We start from the raw sequence: 20,345 nt of genomic DNA on the forward strand, positions 1-20,345 counted from the left end.
GAACTATTGAAGCAAGTGAGATATGAACTCAGAAAATTTTAAACAAAGGTATTACTGTGTGTATAAAGCTGCTGTAAGCTGTATTCTGGTGATTTAAAGAGTCAGATGCTGCCTTCAGATATGTATGTGTATTTCCATGGTGTTGATGGATGCATCATATGTGAAAATTAAGTCCAAATTTTGACAAAATTAAGTCCAAATTTTGACAAAATTAAGTCCAAATTTTGGCAAATAAGCCTTTGATTGTTGGAAAATAAATCACATTAATAATTATCAATACCTTAGCTTTGGGATAACTAATGATTATCCAATCTATCAGCGCACATAGTACAAAGATACTGACAGGATCTGTGAACTCTAAGTTGATCAGCAAAAGCATTTCAAATGAACATGATTTGCATATGCCCTATCCCTCTGAACCAGCAATAGTTTACTCAAATTTTATTCAGTTGAGTAGGAGCTGATCAGCAAATGGCTATTAAAAAAAAAAGCCTGTTTTTTTTAAAACAATTGCCATTTTCCACTGGAAATTATTTTCCAATTAAAGCATTTCTGGCCAATTCTAATTCCTGCATATTTGACATACAATTTTACACGTGTAGTATTTAAACACACTTCAGCTGGATTAGTCATATGGGAATTTATCCTTTGTCCGATTGGCTTAGCACAGCCCATGAGATTTAGACGGCTAGCTCACAGGAAAGTGGATTCTCAGAAAGAAGCTATGTTGTAGCTGAGTGTTCTATTGCAGCTAGAGATGAAGTCAGAATAACAAATCATATTTGCCAAGCCCTTCATATGTGTTTGACTCTGAGGGGAAAAATCTATTTATTACCTTCTGTAATAATGTTTGTAGTTGGGAACCATCTCAGAATGGGTCTTTGAGGATCACTCCAGTCCAAAAGAGACTTCTCAGAAGTGAAAAACTCTTATAGGAGCTTGTATGCTATACCCTTCCTGCTGCTGTGATAGTGCTTGGAAGAGGATATGGTCAGAAAACTCTTGAGCCATTATGCAATTTTTGGCTCTCTGTAGCCTGAAATGAATTACAGGCAAAGGCAAATACAGGCAGACCCCGGGTTACGTACAAGATAGGGACTATAGGTTTGTTCTTAAGTTGAATCTGTATGTAAGTCAGAACTGGCGTCCAGATTCAGCCGCTGCTCAAACTGACCGCCAGTTCTGACTTACATACAGAATCAACTTAAGAACCCCAAGCGTTCCCCAAGTCAGCTGCTGCTGAAACTGATCAGCAGCTGATTCCAGGAAGCCCGGGGCAGAGCAACTCTGCCTCGGGCTTCTTGTAGTCAGTGCTGGTCAGTTTCAGCAGCGGCTAAATCAGGACGCCCGGGGCAGAGCAGCTGGGGTGCTGCTGGGTTGCTCCAGTAGCGCCGCTCCTCAGCACTACTGGACCAACCCAGCAGCACCCCATCTGCTCTGCCCCAGGAGTCCTGATTCAGCCGCTGCTGAAACTGACCACCAGCGGCTGAATCAGGACCAGAGCAGCTGGGGTGCTGCTGGGTTGGACCAGTAGCGCCCAGAGCGGCGCTGCGGGACCAACCAGCAGCACCCCAGCAGCTCTGCCACAGGCGTCTGGAGAAAAGCCTAGTCTGCTGGGGGGGGGGGCATACTAGCTGTGCCCCCCCCCACCCCAGCAGACCAGGAAGACACGGGCGGCGGACCGAGACGCACCGCGGTCCCGCCGCCTGGGTCCTCCGCAGCTTTGCTCCCCATTTCCCTGGTCTGCTGGAGACCAGCAGACCAGGGAGACAGGGAGCAAAGCCTCTGAGGACGCCGGCAGCGGGACAGCCACGGGGCATCTGGGCTGTCTCGCTGCCGGCTTCCCCCATGGCTTTGCAAAGCCTCGGGGAAGCCAGCAGCAGAGCAGCCAGGCGCACCTGGGGTGTCCCGCTGCCCGAGCCTCCCCGTGGTTTTGCAAAGCCTTGGGGAAGCTGACAGCGGGGCAGTCCAGGGGCGCCTGGGCTGCCTCTGCCCAAGCCCCCCCGCGGCTTTGCATAGCCGTGGGGGGGCTCGGGCAGAGGCAGCCCAGGCACCCCTGGACTGCCCCGCTGCCGGCTTCCCCAAGGCTTTGCAAAGCCGCGGGGGGGCTCGGGCAGAGACAGCCTAGGCGCCCCTGGACTGCCCCGCTGCCGGCTTCCCCAAGGCTTTGCAAAGCCGCGGGGGGCGGGGGAGAGGGCTCGGGCAGCAGGCCAGCCCGCTGCCCGAGCCCCTCCGGGGCTTTGCTCTGCGTCTTCCTGGTCTGCAGACCAGGGAGACGCAGAGAAAGCCCCAGAGTACACGGGCGGCAGGACCGCGAGGTCCCGCAGTCCGTGTACCCTGGGGCAGCCCCGTTCGTAACTGCGGATCCGACGTAAGTCGGGGACTGCCTGTATGTGGCTTCTGCATACATGGTATTAAAAATGCCTCTGGACCTATAGGTAGCAATTTCTTAATAATTGTAACAACTTAAGAAAAGCTAAATTTGGAACACAAAATGCAGAAGCCTCAAACAAAAGATCTCTCAAGTCAGGCAATTGAGCTATTTTACTTGTTCAGAAATCACCTCCCTAAGAACAGACGGCCATCCACCTGGTCACTTGATAGCCTGATCGGATTATAAGTGAATTATATTTAAACAGAAGGGCTTATTTACAGAAAGCACCATTCTAAGGAATGCACCTAGCAGTTGGTTACATTTTCTCATCCTTTTAAATTACTTAAGTTTTGAGATTTAAATTAGAACAAGGGCTTGAAATGCAAATAATACTTATGAAGAAATAAAATAATAGTTTTACGTCTACTTGAAAATAAGCTTATTTTTATTTCAGTATATACCCAGATGCAGACAACCCATATTACAAAAGATGTATATTTTTTGCCATACACACCTAACGTTTGGCCAGCTGTCTGAAGTGCTGAATGTATTTCAGAAGTGTAAAATTAGACACTGACTAGACTATGTCCTATTTTGGAAAGAGGATATGCAAATTACACAGAATATTATATATCTTCTTCCAATCTCACTTTTGAAAGCGTATCTTTCGAAAGTAAAAGTAGTCTGGATGCATTTTTTTCGGAGCCCCCCCTTTTTTGAAAAAAAACGCTCTTCCTTAAAAAATGAGATTTTGGAGGTTTTTTTGAAAAAGGGGTTTTTTCCTGAACCTCTCCCCCCCCCCCCCCGCCCGCATCCAGACTACTTTCACTTTCATAAGCTCTGCTTTCTAAAGAGAGATTGGAAGAAGATATGCAAAATCCCATGGAATTTGCATATCCTCTTTCGAAAATAGCACATAGTTTAGATGTACACTACGTGATATATGGAAGGTTGTCATTATATAATTCCTGTTAAAGTCACAGACGTTATCTATCTAATGTACTAAACATTTTAGAAAAAGATTGAATGTTCTCTAAAATATTTACATACCTCCAAGTGAAAAAGGACCCTCAAGATTGGATAGAAGACTTTCTGCCTCATTGTTTGATAGCTAGATGTCCTGTGTCCCTTTTGTTTTTATGAATAGTCAACTGAGAAAGCAGTAGAAATAAGATGTTAAATGTATAAAGTATTACCGTGCATCATTTCTATACAACAGTGAAATGCAGCAACAGTTTAATAGCACAGTCATTCTACCAGAGTATCACAGGGCAAAAACTGAGCAATACTGTATCCAACAGAAATTTCTAAGAAGTTTCAGTAATAATACTTTTCATATTAAATCACTTTGTAAAAAGGAATTAGGGACAAATTTTGCCACCCTTACACACCTGGGCTACGTCTACACTGGCCCCATAAAATGGAAGAGGCATGCAAAGCAGGTAAGTCAGAATAGGGAAATCCGCGGGGGATATTTAAATATCCCCCTCTATTCCTTGAAAGTAGGAATAAGAGATCCTCCGGAAAAGGGCTTTATTCCGGAGGATCGCGCCAGTCTAGACGCTTTTTTCCGGCTTTTCCCCAAGCCGGAAAAAAAGCGGCGGACATGTTTATTTAAATCCGCGGGGGATATTTAAATCCCCCGCGGATTTCCCTATTCTGTCTTACCTGCTTTGCATGCCTCTTCCATTTTATGGGGCCAGTGTAGACGTAGCCCTGGGGTTTAACAGTGTATTCAGTGAGCAATGGAACTAACCACTGAGAAAATAATTATTCAGTGGAATGGTGGCAGAATTGAGCCTGATTGATTTCAGGACCCACCCTGCAAGAGCGAATGTGCAGAACTCTTATTCAAGCCTCTGGGAGTTTTGTGTGTGGAGAGCCTGCTGGATCCCTTGGCTTCAGGCAGAAAATGGATTCCAAAGTGAGGGTATCCAAGGCACAGTCCAAAAATGGAACCTAGATCTCTTGATTGACTACAGGACCATCTTCCCACTTCATGCAGAGAACAAGTATTTTGATTTGAATCTAGGCACAAAGGGTTATACCTTTGCTTTTGTGAAAAATGCCGTGGTAGCTTCATAAATACTACGAATGGTCAAGCTCTCCATTTTAACTCTTTCAAAACCATGCTGGAACATGTTTCTAGTACTGACTCTGAATAAAGGATGCCACCACACAGAACTTTGTGCAGCACCCGGGTTACTTCTGATGATCCATTACACAAGATCCAGATCCAGCCTAGATTACCCTGTGACAAAATCCCTGCCTGAGTTAGAATAGCTTCATCCAGAAATGAGTAATCAGTGCTTTGTTAACTATTGCAAAATTGACATTTTTCAAATGGCTATTCAGTGCACTAAGCTATCAGGTAATGTTTAGAAGCTTCAACCTCATGAGTTGCCAGGTGAAACTGCAGCTAAATAAGAGCTGTTACTAATCAATGAGGGGCTTCAAAATGAAGAAATATGGCATTTGAGATTTTTTTTAATCTTTTCTACATTCACACATGATCCTTTCAGTATCCTGTGGATCTTCTATGTGTCTCAGTGGGTATGTGGTCCACATAGTATTCTGCCTATCTGATGTTGAAAATACAGCACATGCTGGTGTGTGAGTTATCCTTTAATGGACACATAAGCAGGCAGGAATTTCAAATATGGTCAAGTGACTGCCTTTTATTTTATGGCTATTAGGTGTAAGTATGAATTTCAGCTGCAAAATTTATTTTGTCTTTTGTTCTACTAGCTATATTAGAAAAAAAAAGTGGAAAAATTTCTTCCACTTATTTTATCTCTTTCCTTTAGTCAGTTCCAGAAATTAGGGTAAAAGCTATTTTCTACTTGGCTCTTTTAAATATGTGCAGCTGATGTGAAAGCATTGTCACTACAAGACATGATTAGGAAGCATGATAATATCTTAATTTGTCATTAAAGATAAAAGTAGTGTTCCTATCTCTCTCTTTCTGAAAGTCCTACCAGGAAGAGTAATTCTATTATCTGTGTTTTCCCACTGCAGGGTGACACTTTTCTTAATCCTGAGGTTTCAGAATTCATTTTAAAATTACCCACCATCTATTCAAATTTCTGCATGTCTTTTCTCTATCGAAGTAATGTAACCTTTGAGAAAGAGTATTCATTTGCTTACTAATATGTTCCTGTATCGGCCAGTTAATATATTATAGGTCAGTGTTTCTTAAACTTTTTAAGACCGAGGAACACCAAACAATATTTTTTTATGAGGAATACCAAGGATTTTTTTTTGAGCACAAAAAAAAGAAAAAAGAAAAAAGAAAGGGTCAGGGGGAAAGTTATTGAGGAAAAAAAAGGCACCTGTCTATTTGAGGGCTGCCATTTTGAACTCAGTTGTTCTCCCCGGCACACTATTCTAGGTAAAAGAGACGAGGAGTCCTGTGGCACCTTATAGATTTATTGGAGCATAAGCTTTCATGGGCAAAGACCCACTTCATCAGATGCATATAGTGGAAATTCAGGAGGCAGGTATAAATATACAGGCTTAAGAAAAGAGTACCAATCAAGAGTAAGGCTAGAGATAATGAGGTCAATTCAGTCAGGGAGGATGAGGCCCACTTCTAGCAGCTGATGTGGAGGTGTGAACACCAAGAGAGGAGAAACTGCTTTTGTAGTTGGCTAGCCATTCAGTCTTTGTTTAATCCTAAGGTAATGGTATCACATTTGCAGATGAACTGTAGCTCAGCAGTTTCTCTTTGAAGTCTGGTCTTGAAATATTTTTGTTGCAGGATGGCTACCTTTAGATCTGCTACTGTGTGACCAGGGAGATTGAAGTGTTCTCCTACAGGTTTTTGTATGTTACCATTCCTGATATCTGATTTGTGTCTGTTTATTCTTTTAGGCAGAGACTGTCCAGTTTGGCTCATGTATATAGCAGAGGGGCATTGCTGGCACATGATGGCATATATTACATTGGGAGATGTGCAGGTAAATGAACCCGTGATGGTGTGGATGATTGGGTTAGGTCCTGTGATGGTGTCGCTGGTATAGATATGTGGGCAGAGTTGGCACAGAGGTTTATTGCAGGGATTGGTTCCTGAGTTAGAGTTACTGTGGTGTGGTGTATAGTTGCTGGTGAAAATTTGCTTCATGTTGGTGGGTTATCTGTGGGCGAGGACTGGCCTGCCTCCCAAGGCCTGTGGCAGTGAGGGATCATTGTCCAGGATGGGTAGTAGATCACTGATGATGCATTGGAGAGGTTTTAGCTGAGGACTGTAGGTGATGGCCAGTGGTGTCCTGCTGATTTCTTTGTTGGGTTTGTCTTGTAGTAGGAGGTTTCTGGGTACACTTCTGGCTCTGCTAATGTTTCCTCACTTCCTTAAGTGGGTATTATAGTTTCAAGAATGCTTGGTGAAGATCTTGTAGGTCTTTGTCTCTGTCTGAGGGGTTGGAGCAAATGTGGTTATACCTTAGTGCTTGGCTGTAGACAATGGATCGTGTGATGTGTCCAGGATGGAAGCTGGAGGCATGAAGGTAGGCATAGTGGTCAGTAGGTTTTCGGTATAGGGTGGTGTTTATATGACCATCACTTATTTGCACCGTAGTGTCCAGGAAGTGGATCTCTTGTCTAGACTGGTCCAGGCTGAGATGGGGTGGAAATTGTTAAAATTGCAGTGGAATTCTTCCAGAGCCTCCTTCCCATGGGTCCAGATGATGAAGATGTCATCAATGTAGCATAAGTAGAGAAGAGGTGCTAGTGGACGAGAGCTGAAGAAGCATTATTCCAGGTCAGCCATAAAAATGTTGGCATATTGTGGGGCCATATGGGTGCCCATAGTGGCGCCACTGGTTTGGAGGTATATATTATCACCGAATCTGAAATAGTTGTGTGTGAGAATCAAGTCTCAGAGCTCAGTCACCAGTTGTGCTGTGGCATCATCAGGGATACTATTGTTGAAAGCTTGCATTCCATCTATGTGTGGGATGTTGGTGTAGAGAGCCTCTACATCCATGGGGGCTAGGATGGTGTTTTCTGGAAGATCACCAATGCACTGTAGTTTTCTCAGGAAATCAGTGGTGTCACAGAGATAGCTGGGAGTGCTGGTGGCGTAGGGTCTGAGTAGGGAGTCCACATATCCAGACAGTCCTTCAGTGAGAGTGCCAATGCCTGAGATGATGGGGCGTCCAGGATTTCCAGGTTTGTGGATCTTGGGTAGTACATAGAATAACCCCGATTGAGGCTCAAAGTATGTGTTTGTGTAGATTTGTTACTGTGCTTGTGTAGAGAGTGTCTTGAGCAGATGGTGCAGTTTCTTAGTGTATTCCTCAGTGGGATCTGAGGAAAGTGGCCTGTAGCATGTGGTATTGGAGAGTTGTCTGGCAGCCACCTTTTGGTAGTCAGACCTTTTCATGATGACAACAGCACCTCCTTTATCAGCCTCTTTTATTATAATGTCAGGGGGTATGTCTACACTACAGCACTAATTCGAACTAAGCTAATTCGAATTAGTGCATCTAGACCTAAAAACTATCTCGAATTAGCGTTTTGCTAATTCGAACTAGCATGTCCACATTGAGTGGACCCTGAACCGAAGTTAAGGCTGGCTGGAACTAGTGCCAGCATGGCATCAGGTTAGGACTTAGAGTGTGGAACTGCTGCCTGAGGCTAGCCAAGGGCTGTGCTTAAAGGGACCCGACCCCCACCCCGGACAGACAGCTCTCAGGGTTCCCCGCTTGCTTGTCTAACTCGATGAGGGACAGCAAAGCAGTCCTGTCTTGGAGTGCCCTGAGTGCCCACACTCGGCACATCACAGCACTCGGCCATCAGCCCGGCTGCACTTGCTGCAGGCTGCCATCTGGGGTGGTCAATCGGGGGGCTGTCAGGATCCCGGAGGCTCTGCAGGAGAGCTTCCACCCCGAGGAACCCGCAGAGCCATCACAGTCCTCCCCATCGGGGGCTCGTGCCCCATTCCTCCCTCACCTCCTTCCACTTACCCCTCCCTAGCCCCCTTTCCTGATGTAAAAAATAAAGGACACGTGTGGTCAAAAATAGAAACTCTCTTTATTTAACAAAACTGGGGGTGGGAGGGGATGAACCTCTGGGGAGACTGGGAAAAGGAGGTGGGAGAGGGGAAGAGAGAGGGTGGGAGAGGGGAGGCGGAAACCTGGGAGGAGGGAGCTGGAAGGGGGAAGCCAGGGGAAGAAGGAGGAGGGGAAGTATAAAACTATGTTACGCCATACCTTCAGTGCTGTGTACAGATGTGGTCTTCTCACCTCAAAAAAGATGTTTTGGCCTTGGAAAGGGTTCAGAAAAGGGCAACTAAAATGATTAGGGGTTTGGAACAGGTCCCATATGAAGAAAGGCTAAAGAGACTGGGACTTTTCAGCTTAGAAAAGAGGAAACTGAGCGGGGATATGATAGAGGTATACAAAATCATGAGTGGTGTGGAGAGGGTGAATAAAGAAAAGTTCTTCATTAGTTCCCATAATAGAAGGACTAAAGAACACCAAATGAAATGAATGGGTAGCAGGCTTCAAACTAATAAAAGAAAGTTCTTCTTCACAAAACAAATAGTCAACCTGTAGAACTCCTTGCCACAGGAGGCTGTGAAGGCTAGAACTATAACAGAGTTTAAAGAGAAGCTAGATAAAGTCATGAAGGTTGGGTCCATGGAGTGCTATTAGCCAGGGGGTAGGAATGGTGTCCCTGGCCTCTGTTTGTGGAAGGCTGGAGATGGATGGCATGAGACAAATGGCTTGGTCACTGTCTTCGGTCCATCCCCTCCGGGGTAGCTGGTGTTGGCCTTTGTCAGCAGACAGGCTACTAGGCTAGATGGACCTTTGGTCTGACCCAGTACGGCCATTCTTATGTTCTTATGTTCTAAGCTCATGGCTCAGGGTCGGGAGTCTCACTGGACCAACTTGATTTTCATGCAAACCTGCTCCTGGGTTCGCATGTGGCCTTTGGTGGCCAGGCAGGGAGATATCCTGCCCTAGACGGCTGCTTTCCTGTGCCTAGTGCGGAGATTGTGAATGTTGGAGGCCTCTCCCCAAACCTGGATGAGGTCCACGATCGCAGCGCTAGACCAGGCAGGCGCCCGCCTCTTGCGGCCCTGAGCAGGCTCCTGTGAGCTGCCAGCCTGGTCCTGGGAAGAGGGGGAGGGCTGGGTGGCAGCGGGTGGCTGGCTCATGCCATACCAGGTGCAGGGTCTGCTGGCTGGGGGCTGGCAGGCTTGCACCTGGCACAGACACCGTAGCCAGACCGTGCCCCTTTAAGGGCTGTGGGGCCGGGAGGGGGGCAGAAGAGTTTCCCTGGTTGTGCCCAGAGTGACCACTAGGGCATGCTGGGAAGGGCTAGCCTCCCACTAGTTCGAATTAAGTGGCTACACAGCCCTTAATTCGAACTACTTAATTTGAACTATGCATTAGTCCTCGTAGAATGAGGTTTACCTAGTTCGAATTAAGTGCTCCACTAGTTCGAATTAAGTTCGAACTAGCGATTTGCATGTGTAGCGCCTATGAAAGTTAATTCGAAATAACGGCTGTTAGTTCGAATTAACTTTGTAGTGTAGACATACCCAGAGTTATTTCTGAGGCTGTGGATGGTATTGCATTCTGCATGACTGAGGTTATGGGGCAAGCGATGCTGTTTTTCCACAATTTCTGCCTGTGCATGTCGGCAGAAGCATTCTATGTATAGGTCCAGTATGTCATTTTTATCCTCAGGAGGAATCCATGCAGAGTTCTTCTTCTTGTGCTGTTGGTGGGAGGGTAGCTGTGTGTCAGTGCACTGTTCAGTGTAGTGTTGAAAATATTCCTTGAGTCGGAGATGGCAAAAGTAGGCTTCCAGATCACTGCAGAACTATATCATGTTTGTGGGGGTGGTGGAGCAAAAAGAGAGTCCCCGAGTTAGGACAGACTCTTCTGCCGGGCTGAGTGTGTAGTTGGATAGATTGACGATATTGTTGGATGAGTTAAGTATACCACTATTGTGGCCCCATGTGGCAGGTAGGAGTTTAGACAGCTTACAGTCCTTTTTCCTCTGTAGAGAAGTGAAGTGTGTACGTCTTACTATAGTAAAGTCCAGCCATATGGAAGTTTGTATGGAAGGTTGTTTTTTATGAAAGTCTCTAGATTTGAGAGCTCTGTTTGCTATACAGGATGCTGATCAGGCAGTTCCTCAGTTTCTTTGAGAGAATATGGCATAATCTCTCACCATAGTCTGTTATAGGTACTACATTATGAGTAATATGTGTATTTTATTTGTAAAAGAACAGGTATTATTATAGACACATTTATGTTTTGCAATTCCCACAGGTCATCTTCCTCTATATTTAAAGGCTTCTAGAACTCAGTAGTTGATGTTACTGGATGAGAGCTCCAACAGATGTAATACATTACTCCTGTACTGAGTTCTGGCTGGCTGCCTGTTAGGCAGGAATGAGCTGAAATTTCAGTGTCACTTGTAACATAATCTAGATTAGGACCATTTAACTACATACACATGCAAAAAAAATCCACATGTGCACTGTAAGATCCATAATAAATGCTCACAGAACACAAATGCCACCACATTCAATACAAGTTCCATAATGTGCATGAATAGAGCTGGATGAATACTACAAAGTTATTTTTTTCAAATCTCAAAATAAATGTTAATTTCACTGCATTCTCAATTTCCCCAGTGTGGGAGAGTGAACAACCAGGAAGACTCTTCTTGTGGTAGGTATGTGGGTGAGAGCAATTTACTTTAGCTACTTCCCCCAAGCTGTCAGATGGTCCCCAGCTATTCTAATTAGAGCTGATCAGAAAATAGAAAATCGATCTCCTAGGAAATTTTGGATGTTTTGAATTCTGTTTTTCTCCTCAAACCAGCGACGAATTTAGGGCAGGGCGAGCAGGGCGGCTGCCCTGGGCCTCGTGCTTCCTGAGGCCCCCCGCATATGCCGGGATGCCACGGCGCATGCGCCGTGTCAAAGGGGGGACCCCGCAAAATTTCGCTGCCCCGGGCCTCGCGCTTCCCGAGGCCCCCTGCATATGCCGGGATGCCACGGCGCATGCGCCGTATCAAAGGGGGGACCCCGCAAAATTTCACTGCCTGGGGCCCCACAGCGCTGCCCTGGACCCCGCGGCACTCTCATCCGCTCCTGCCTCAAACAGAACAAAAAGTCAAAATTTTAAATTTTTTCACAGAACAGTAATACCAAAAAATCTGCTTTGGGAACACTGAAATTATATCATAGAACACAAGATCACCAGAAGTAAATATTCTGATAATATTGAAATGTCTTTATTATATTACATTTTTTTTTTACCTTTCTAATACTAATTTTTACCAGGATGGCATAGAGCTGGCCGTACTGTCAGGTTGTCAAAACTGACTCCTTTTTATAGCTCTCATATCTGCACCCAACAGAACTGGGCACAGTTGAGTGTCTGGCTCTAACTGTACAAAGTTTGTGTGGTTCTTTTAAAGGTGAAACCAAGATGAATTCAACTGACAACATATTTTTATGTTATGCTGCCAGTGTTCATTGAACCAGCACTATGTTGGTGTTGCTATCTAAAAAGTCATATAAAATTCTTTAATAATATTTAGAAAGACAACAAAATCCAGCTTTGAATTGTTTGTATAAAATGCTATCATCTCAGCTTTTTAAAAAGCAGCTTGATTAAATATCAATACATGCTTTGCAAGCATTGTGAATTTTACCCTTCTATTGTCTCTCTAATATGATTTTCAAGAAGTGAACAGATATTACAGAAAACAATACATATAACCCCCAAATATCAGAGAGCAACTTTATTCCAAGCTATAATCCTTTTGTATCTAGAAATTATAAGAGTTTTCTTCCTGGGTTGGTTTTGATGGCCTCTGTCCAACTGTGCAATATCATCAGCAAATCGTGTTTTGCCTAACCCTTCTTTACGTCATTTAGCGTGCATTCTTGTATGTATATATGAATACTTCATTACACTTAAAATTATTGTATTCATTTAATGGGTAAGAATTCTGACTTCAGCATTTTATTTTGTACACAGGGATTGGTTATTTGATCACTATTATAAAGTAGGATTCTTCCTCAAACACAGTTCACCATTCAAGCTAACATATGTTGTCTGCTTTGCCATGCAAGTCATCATAGTTGAAATTCAGATAAAAACAAAACCACTGTCAAGTCTTTCAATTTATAATTCAATAAGGGACTGAATTAGGTTTTTCTTTTGATTTCAAGAACAAACAGTAAGGGTATGTCTACACTACCACCCTAGTTCGAACTAGGGTGGTAATGTAGGCAACCGGAGTTGCAAATGAAGCCCGGGATTTGAATTTCCCAGGCTTCATTTGCATCTCGCCGGGTGCCGCCATTTTTAAATATCTGCTAGTGTGGACTCCGTGCTGTGCGGCTACACACGGCATGGACTAGGTAGTTCGGACTAGGAAGCCTAGGAAGCCTAATCCGAACTACCTAGTCCGTGCCGCGTGTAGCCGCGCGGCACGGAGTCCGCACTAGCGGACATTTAAAAATGGCGGCGCCCGGCGAGATGCAAATGAAGCCTGGGAAATTCAAATCCCAGGCTTCATTTGCAACTCCGGTTGCCTACATTACCACCCTAGTTCGAACTAGGGTGGTAGTGTAGACATACCCTCAGGGTGCATCTACACAGCCATTCTGTTATTTTGAAATAATTTTGAAATAATGGACGGCTTATTCCGAAATCTGTAAACCTCATTCTATGAGGAATAACACCTATTCTGAAATAACTATTTTGAAATAAGGTGTGTGTAGACACTCCACTGCTGCTATTTCATAATAGCCCCTCACCAGGGCCATTCTAAGTTATTCCTCCCCAGTGCCTCGTGGGGCTCTATGTTGAGATAGCATATCTACATTTGGGAAGCCTGCCTTGGACTAATTTTGAGACTTTCCTATAGAGTAGACGTGCTATTTTGAAATAAGCTATTTCAGAATAACTATTCCAGAATAGCTTATTTCTAAGTAAGTGAGCAGTGTAGACATACCCTAAGAGAATCCAACAGTCAAGGTAAATCAAGTTCTATACCTTATTTTCCACATATTTACTTGTTTACCTGGGATCACTGAGGTATGAATATAGCAAGTAGCACAGAAAAGGAACATAGCACATCCAATCAAACTTTGTCTCCATATAAATAAAGATTATACAAATGAAAGCAAAATGAAAGTGCTGATTACAAAGTTGCTGGTTTGTTGATAGTAAATTTAAAATCAATAATTTTTTTGTCACAGAACAAAATATTTCAGGCCTCACTTATGAACTAGATGATGGTTAGTTTCTTCTTATTTTCTCAAAAGATAGCATGCAGAGAAAAAACAGAATGTACCACAAAGAGAGAATGGTGTATAGTTCACCTCTCATTCCCCGCTGAAGTGATTTATTCTTCATCTACTGATTGTATTAGAAAGAAGATCTGTACAAAAAAAGTACAGAAACAGAATAGGAACTATCATTCCTAGCTGGACTGGGTGAGCACTTAAATGTTCAAGATACCCACATCCCTTGTCTACCTCTCTCTATAGAGAGTGGTGTATGTGGGCTGCTAGGTAGTGAAGCACCAAGTGCCGTGGTGAAGTGTCAAGAAGTATCCCCTCTAATGAGGTCTTGTGTTTTTTTACAATGATGCTGCAGCATTAATAAAACTAGATTGTCCAACTCTATTATGTCATCCCAGGAAGAACCCACTTTTAAGGAAAAACATTGTATGAATTCATTTCTCTCCTCTTTCATAGCTCTTCTCAAGACTTACTTCAGGTGACCTGCAACTACTGAGCTACATTCTGCCATTCTCCTGCCAAACACTGATTCATACAATTCTAAATGCAGTATTACAACACTTTGGCACATAGCTTACTATAAATAAAACAAAAACAACAAAATATCCAGGAGCTAGACAAGATATGTCTGCAACAAAGGTATTTTCCCATACTCAGGCTTTTGCCCTTCCCACATCTACTAGCCTTTTCACAGCACATTGTCTGTCCCAGGTAAGGGAGAAGCAGAATGGTGGCACATGGATTACCTCTTTTTTTTATTTGCCTGGAAGTGATGTTACAGGAGTGGGGAAGAGATGGAGGGGTTTTCCCAATCCTACTGCTGCAATCCCTAGGGCAGTGCACAAGGCAGCATTCCACATACAGGTTTATTACAATGTGCGCTCTCCTTTATGGGAAAACTCCACAAATAGTCCATTATTTTGAGAGAAGGTATTTATTTGATCTGTCTATTAATGTCTTTGGTTGCTACAGAAATAGCAATGTATAAAAACAACAATCCATTCAAAGTGGTAATGGCTGCTAGTGAATGCTGAGCACAGCAATCAACAGAAAAATACAAACATTTGTGCATGGTTAATCTGAATACCATAGAAAGAGAGATATCACGGAGTAGGTCAGACATCCAAATCTAACATGCTCTGTACCTTGTAGAGAATGGTGGGAAATGTCTCTTGTAGTCTAAAAAGCTTTTAGAATCACACATTGTGCACCAACACTTGGGCATCCCCCCCCATCTTCACTGATTTTTAAATAAAACGTCTATCTTTTATTCATGCGTAAATAATACACCTTTTCTTGAGATGCCATACTTAGCACAGCTAAACAAGACAGACACATAAGCTGTATCTAGACTGGCCAGTTTTTCCGGAAAATCAGCAGCTTTTCTGGAACAACTTGCCAGCTGTCTACACTGGCCGCTTGAATTTCCGCAAAAGCACTGACTTCCTACTGTAAGAAATCAGTGCTTTTTGCGGAAATACTATGCTGCTCCCATTCGGGCAAAAGTCTTTTTCTGAAAAATTTTCACGAAAATGGTGATCGGGGCTTTTTTGGCAAAAGCGCGTCTAGATTAAACGGAAAACTTTTCCGTTAAAAGCATTTCCGGACAATCATGCCAGTCTAGACGTAGCCCAGGTGCTCTACTTTACCCAGGATGCAGTTTTGACAACTGGTACTTTATACACAGTGGCATGAGTATTCCACAGGAATTTTCAAAGCAATGCTTTTTTACTGTACATAGTAAACAGGCCATATGCTAAATTCCTTACTTATGTGTTATGTCCCAAAATGGTGGTGGATGGGGAGGCATGTAGACAGGGAATATCTGTCTACTGCTGCTGCTCTACAATAACATTCTCACATTTAGTATCTACAGCATTAGCTACTTTTGTGTATGTGAATAAAATCCACACCTGAAAACATAAATCATTTCAGAAGCTTGTTTTTCTCTTATTGGTGGATAGGGTTATATCACAGACTGAACTGTAAAATATTCCTTTGCGGCTCCTTCATTTCAGGTAGATAGACAGTTTAATCCGTACTGAAGATATTCTACATGAAGAATATCCAGGGACAACTCTATGCCATAGAAAGAAATATGCAAATATTTATAAGTTTTGGAGAGAAGTACAATTCATTTCCCTATAGTTATCTTTAATATTTTATCAGTCCAACCATCTATTTGAAAAACAATAAATATGTGAGGTTCAAGAAATATCTGCCAGGCTCTTCATATTTTGAGTTCAGAAAGTGTTTCCATCTGCTTAGATAATTTTTAACCACTTCTTTTACTATCCTTCTTTTACTATCCTTTTTATGATAAAAAAAAAACCAGTTACTGAATCTTTATTAAAAAAAACAACAACAGTTTTTATGTTGTGCCCTATCCAGCTGACACTGTCCTTTTGGAAAGCCAATGACTTGTTAGTACCCCAGCAGCAGTGTGAACAGATGCGTCCCTGACAGGCGATGGATGGTCAGGGTCCATCTGGCCAGTGCAGCCCGGACAGAAATGATGTATACAGCTTCATCAGAGAATGACTGTCATCAATCCTGTGCCACGGATAGCGTAAATGACAGCTACACTGCAGCTGAGGCCCATATAGGAGACTGAGGAGAGGACTGATTTAAGAATGCTGGGTAATCAGGAATATATAGTCTTGTGGTCTTTAATTTGTATCTGTAATCGCCTAGAAACCTCAATGTGTATTATAGCAGGTACATGTTTTTAAAGAGTCTGATCATGAAATTAGCTTCAGGATGCTCTCCTTTATCTACCAATTACCCCAGCGCCCAGTATATATTAACAAATGCATGCTAAGCTTTGGTCACTGTACTGTGGGCTCCACAATTTAATTATTACCTCATTGATTTTTCATGTATTTCAATTTTCTGTTCTTCAAGTCACAGTGGCTGTCCTATTGGGGCAATGTTTGTTTTCTTTTTCCATGATTTCCTGGTGGAATTTATTTTGAATCAAGGCATTTTTTTAACCCTTCAGGAATCGAAAGTTGTTGCGGTATGTTTGTTCCTGGGCAGGAAATAAAGAAATTCCAAATTATAATGTGAATATTATACTTTAATATGGAATATAAAGAGAAAACAATAATGCAATGACTACTGATAATCACTAACAAAAGGTACCTGTTTTTTCAAATCAACCCTTTTTAGTATGCATTAAAGATAATGTGTAATTTGCATCTATTAGCATTTTATTATTCCACTAGTACTGGAGAAAGGAAAATGAAAACAATTATTGTATTCTCGAAGGACATTTCTTTACTTATAACGAGTTTACAATAAATCATTTTTCTTTAGCAGTGTACTATATGTGACTAATCCAGGAAATCATGAGAATGATATATTGTAATGTTTTAAAAGCAAAGGAAGTTAGAACTGTCTATATACATGTTTTCATAGAGAGCTACAAATACACTCAATACATGAAAATGAACGGTATCAGTTTTCATGAATAGATAACACTTATATCAGATTCTATCAGAGTAGATAATTGCTACGGCCAACAATTTTACCAGTTAAAGAATTGTTGCATGTATGCCTGCAAAAGATATGTGTATGTGTAATTTACAGGGTTCACTTGGAATTTTGCATGCACAACTTGGATGTGTGCAAAAGAGAAAATAATCAGCATATGTGACCCAAGCTTTTCCCACAATTTAAGGGCTCAATTTTGCCTAAAAATAAATATGCATAAAAGAGAGAGTCCCGCTGACATGAAGTGAGGGGGCAGGATACAGCCCTAATTTGGGAGGAAATTGGTTAACTTTAGTTCTATGTGATTATAAATTCCAGCTGGCACAAACATAGTGTAACCCACACACCTAGGCTACATCTATACTATAATCCTCTTCCACAGAGGAAATGCAAATGGAGCACTCATTTGCATATGTCACACTCTCATTTGCATTTCCTGCTCAGATCCCTTTTGCGCAAGAGGTTTTGGTGAAAAAATGAGCTGTCTACACAACGCTTTTCTGCACCAAAACCTCTTGCTCAAAAGGGATCCGAGGAGGAAATGCAAATGAGAGTGTAACATATGCAAATGAGCGCTCCATTTGCATTTCCTCTTGTGGAAGAGGATCGTAGTAAAGACGTAGCCCTAGTGTGTTCGCTGTCCCATGTAGTGGGACTCAGATCACTTACAGTTAGAGATAAGAACAAGGGAACTCTACCACCTAAGCTGAGAGCAAACTGACTTTATAGCTCAAGCTGTAAAGACTCCTATGCTAAGCTCCCGAAATCCCAGGTTCAAATCTACCTGTGGCAGTTATAGCAGCGTATGGTCAAACACTGCAAACATACTTATTAGTGCCCACAGATCTCAGTTCTCACAGAGAAACCCTTTATACACATGGGAAAGATCTCCACGGGCCCTAGAGAGGCAGTGAGTCAGAGATGGGATCACCTCTGTAGCCATGATATCCCACACAAGCTTGGGCTCGTCTACACTGGCCCCTTTTCCGGAAGGGGCATGTAAATTTCACCAGTCGTAGTAGGGAAATCCGCGGGGGATTTAAATATCCCCCGCGGCATTTAAATAAAAATGTCCGCCGCTTTTTTCCGGCTTTTAAAAAAGCCGGAAAAGAGCGTCTACACTGGCCCCGATCCTCCGGAAAAAGCGCCCTTTTCCGGAGGCTCTTATTCCTACTTCAAAGTAGTAATAAGAGCCTCCGGAAAAGGGCGCTTTTTCCGGAGGATCGGGGCCAGTGTAGACGCTCTTTTCCGGCTTTTTTAAAAGCCGGAAAAAAGCGGCGGACATTTTTATTTAAATGCCGCGGGGGATATTTAAATCCCCTGCGCATTTCCCTACTACGACTGGTGAAATTTACATGCCCCTTCCGGAAAAGGGGCCAGTGTAGACATAGCCAAGTAGTATGAAGGGGGTTGGCTACACTTCCAGCCAAGAAATTGGAAAAGGAGTCAGAAAGATGGCAATAGGAGTGGGGGAGGCTGCCCAGGAATCTTGTATCTTGGGCCTGGGATGAAGCCTATAGATCACTTTCTAATTCACTCTCTCCTCCACCTATGTCAAGTTGGAATATAGGTCCATGTATGTAGTTAAAGTGAATTTCACCCCCAATGATTTAGAATATTAAACAGTTTAAGGGGAGATTTTTCAAAAGTGCCTGCAGAATTTAAGAGCACAGGTTCCTTGGGGAGGCCGGTGAAACTTGTGGTCTGGAACCCCTCCGACAGGTTAGAAAATGCCCTCCTTCAAATCATATTTTATATGGTATTACTGTTACCTTTAACAGATCCTCCATCTGTTATAACTAACACTACAGACCAGGACCGACCTCATAGGAGCAGGAAGCGCCAGGAAGTGGACCACTAAGCAGTTTCACTAAGGAATGACAAGAACACCCGTGATAACTAACCTAGTGCTGAGAAAATGTGCGGAGTGCTAAACCCTAACCCTCAGAATGTTTCATTTGTTGTGTGTGATAGGTGGGGCTGTGATTACATGTTGTGTTTCAGTGTGAAACACAGGAGGACACACAGAGTCAGGACCTCACAGGGTATATCTATACTGCAGTTTGGACCTCAGCTCTCTCTAACTTTGCTTGATCTAACACTCTAAAATTAACAGTGTGAATGTTGTTGCATGGGCACCTACTCAGACAGGCTGGGATTTGGGTGTTTAGACTGAGCTGCTGCAGTATCCACATTGCTATTTTTAGCATTCTGGCTCTAGAAAAGCTAGCACAAGTCTGTCTGCCTGCCTTAGAAAGCACATTCCTAGATACAGTGTACACATACCCTTAGGAAGGTTTTGATTTTTTAACTATACTTTCAGAATACTCATTATTTTAAATGCATGCATCTCAGTCTCTGTCTATGCTGAGCTGGCTTGAAACAGCACACGCTAATTTTTCTACGTGCTCATGAAATACAGTACAGTAATTGTATAGGTGCACAAAAGCCATGCAAATATTGGGTGAAACATTCATTTGTTAATGAGCACTACTAATAAACTACATCTGCACATCAAAAAGGAGAGAAAATATAATAGATAAATCAGTGACTACTGAAGTGTTAGAGGGATAAATTAATGAATAATATTTTAAAACCAAGCTCCTTTGCACATCTTTTATAACAACAATCATTATTTTAGCTACTCCTCAACATTCGTATTTTATTTCATGTAGACATTCAAACCAAATTGTAAAGTGAAACCATAAACATGAGGCATTTTTACCAGGAGTGAATGTTCAGGTGATTGAGGGAAATAGAAAATCAGAGTCAGGCACCCACTTTCTATTGGTTTTAATGGGAAGTCAGGTTATAACTGTCTCTCCCCTGCTCCCGTCAAATGAAATAGAATGCCACTGCTCCAACAAGATTTTTTACTATTCTATTTTTTTTCTAGATACGACAGCAACTAGGTATCCACAAACTTACCCCCATGGAGTATGTTGGTTACAAAACTATACAATTCACTGGCTTTACACTGTCCCAAGATTGGGCACTATAATAGTGACTATGACAAAGTTTGAGTCTGAAAAGCCTCACTACTCAACTGACATTTGGAACTCCTGTCCGGTGAGTATGGCAAAAACCAGAGTACATGAGCTACCCAAATGCGAATTTTGACCACATTTAGTAGCATGCTGAGAAATGTGGTCCAACTGCTATCTACAAAAGATTGTCTTCACTGATGTA

This window comes from Pelodiscus sinensis, chromosome 7 (genome assembly GCF_049634645.1).
Source record: "Pelodiscus sinensis isolate JC-2024 chromosome 7, ASM4963464v1, whole genome shotgun sequence".
Classification (NCBI taxonomy): Eukaryota; Metazoa; Chordata; order Testudines; family Trionychidae; genus Pelodiscus; species Pelodiscus sinensis.